The sequence below is a fragment of the Gekko japonicus genome, unplaced genomic scaffold (assembly GCF_001447785.1).
Source record: "Gekko japonicus isolate JY-2015 unplaced genomic scaffold, Gekko_japonicus_V1.1 scaffold1250, whole genome shotgun sequence".
NCBI classification, from domain to species: Eukaryota; Metazoa; Chordata; class Lepidosauria; order Squamata; family Gekkonidae; genus Gekko; species Gekko japonicus.
The window spans coordinates 449533-452541 of record NW_015173163.1 but is presented as its reverse complement, the minus strand read 5'-3'; the positions used below and the strand labels follow the sequence as shown (position 1 = coordinate 452541).

The 3009-nt window shown below is 49.0% G+C and overlaps 1 protein-coding gene across 1 annotated transcript in view; it reads right to left on the bottom strand.

Moving 5' to 3' along the window:
* Nucleotides 1–3009, bottom strand: part of LOC107119866 (sialic acid-binding Ig-like lectin 12) — a 19245-nt gene that overhangs the window by 3483 nt on the left and 12753 nt on the right. The window lies entirely within an intron of this gene.

Below are 3009 nucleotides of genomic sequence, written 5' to 3'. Positions count from 1 at the left end.
CTGAAATGACTGCTGAAATCAAGATTTCAAGGAGATGACACCCCATATTCTGTCCCTCCTGGAACGTCAGTCCTCTTGCAGCTTTGCTGTTAGCTGTAAAAACAATACAACATGAGAAGCAAAACAGAAAAGAAAAGAAAAATGATGTCTCCCTTTGGAGAATTGCCCTTAGGAGCAAGTGCTCAGACAGTTTAAATTTGGAAAAAGAAATTAAAGCAAATTCACCAACAGTTCTTAACATGGCAACCCCAAAACTGGACAAAGGGATTTTTTTTTTGGGGGGGGGGTTGTTTTTAAGTGTTTATGGTGCCCCAAATCGATGGTCCTTCAATGGGTAGATCATCCTGCATTATAAGAGGAATAATCTTACCTTTGGCAGTAGGGTTTCTTCTGTCTGCCTCTCTCTCTCTGTCTTATCGTATTCCCCACAAAAGCAGAAGTGGTTGTGCCATATTACTTGTTTTGCCATCAGCCATCAGAAAATTGCAACATTAATTTAACTGCGAAAAGGGATCTTTTGACAAGTGGAAGGACATTGGGGGTTTGGGCAGGGGGGATTCAGGGTCAGGCAAGCTCTTACTCTCAGGCCTTAACCCATGGCAAAACATATTTGTACATGTTTCGGCGACACATGTATACTTTAAAGTACCAGTAAAATGTCATTCAACTGAGTCTATCAATGGATTTAAGCACATATACCTCTGTGCTGGGTTGTGGGCAAGAGGAAGTTTAGGAGGGAGTTACAAAATGCAAAGAGCACACCCTGTGCCAGCTACACCCCTTCCCCTCTGTAGCATGTAACGGGATTTGCCCTGTTGTCCTGAGGTAGGAGCCAGCACAATATGCAAGACTAGGATTAGGGAGACCCTGGTTCAAACCTTTATAGTGCTGTAAAACTCATCGGGTGATTTTAGGCGAATCACATCTCTTCCCCTAAAAGGGTTGCCAAGTCCCTCCTGGCAACGGGTGGGGGGTTGGGGTATAATGTTGCCAGAATCAGTTTGGGAAACTCCTGGAGAGCTGGGAGTGCGGCCCGGGGAGGACAGGGAGCTCAGTGGGGTACAACCCCTTAGAGTCCACCCTCCAAAGCATCCGTTTTCTCCAGGTGACATCTAGTTTGCTGGCCAAAAATTAATTTTGATATATAAAATCTTAAATGGTGTAAATATTTTAGACTCTTGATGGGGGTGCAGAGGAGAGCCCACATAGGTGGACATGAGAGGCAGAAGTGCAGCGCTGGGCAGATGTTCCCACAATGCTTGAATGCTGCAGATGAGGCTGTTCTGTCATGCTGGAGCCACAATGGAGTGACTCCTCCCACTCTCCCCAGTACAAAGTGTTTCTGCTCCATGTCCAGGGGATGGATGCAGACCACATGGAGCAAAAAGATCACCACCGTGATACAGAGTAGCATAATTTGTGGCTATATGGTAATGGACAGGGGTATTTTTGGGCAGGAACGCACAGGGTTGGCCACGCCCAGCAGGAACTCATTAGCATAATAGGCCACACCCAACAGCACAAACTCATTTCTGTAAGCTCTTGGAGGATTGGCTACATTGGGGGGCGTGGCCTAATATGCAAAGGAGTTCCTGCTACAAAAAAAGCTCTGGGTTTTGACAAGAAGGTAAACAGAATAACAAGCAAAAGGTGGGTGTGGCTGGATGACCACACTTCTGGTAACATGGGGGTGCGGCCTAATATGCTAATATGCTGTGCTGTCAAGGGTGTAGCCTAATATGCTAATGAGTGTCTGCTGTTGGGTGTGGCCTATTATGCTAATGAGTTCCGGCTGGGCTTTAGCCCTGGTAATGGACATTGGCCTCAACATGCTGGCAGCATTGAAGGCTGTGCTCCTCAAGGGCATTGTCTGCCTGGCATACATGCTTCTCCGAGTGGTGAAGAATCCTATGGGGTTGGGAAGCACGGTCAAGGCCATCTGGAATGCTGCCCCCTTGAGATGTGGTCCTTGCTTGAGACCTGCCAATCCCTGGCCACACACTTCTCACGCGGCATCAAGTCTGCCCATCTGTCACAACGGCCTGTCTGCCACAATTGCATCAAGTCTGCCACAACTGCGCGTTTGGTGGAGCAGAAGAGCACAGAGCAGGATGTCATCTCCTCCATTACAATCGTGCGTGGGGGAGAGGAGCTCTGCATCAGCTCCAAAGATTGGCTGTCTGACAGGGCTCTTTTTGTAGCAGGAACTCCTTTGCATATTAGGCCACGCCCCCCAATGTAGCCAATCCTCCAAGAGCTTACAGAGCTCTTCTTACAGGGGCTACTGTAAGCTCTTGGAGGATTGGCTACATTAGGGGTGTGTTGCTTAATATGCAAATGAGTACTTGCTACAAAAAGAGCCCTGCAGTGACTCACCCTCTCCCAAATGGCACGTGTCCTCCAGCCCTCCCAAGACACCACTGACAGGCTCTGTGCCCCCCATGGCCAGCCTGAGGCAAGTCATCCCCCTGATTCGAGGGCTGGACGGGAGGTTGGCCTTTGCACTGGAGCCGGGCCCTGAGGGTACAGCTGTTCTCCCGTGGTCAGGGCCTTGGCAGAGTGGTTGTAGGTGGGCATCACCACCAGGTGGCATCGTCTCTTCAAGAAATGGGAGTACAATCTGTCCTGTTTCTGTGACCCCTGGATAAAAGGCGGCACTTCAAGTCACCTGTTGTGATGTAACATATAGAAGGTGCCTGCACAAGCCTTACATGTAAATGAGGTTTCAGTTACACAGTTACCAGCCTGGTGAAGAAGCACACACCTCCATTATTGTGAGCAGTAAGAAACAACAGCTTTGAGAAGAGACAGCCCCCATTGCGGAATTATTTGTGGTCACGTAGGACACATCACTGCTTTGTTCCTGCATTGGTTGTTGTTGTTGTTCAGTTGCACAGCCGAGTCCGTCTCTTCGCGACCCCATGGACCAGCTCCCGCCAGGCCCTCCTGTCTTCCGCCGTCCGCTGAAGTTTGCTCAATTTCATGTTCGTTGCATCTATGACACTGTCT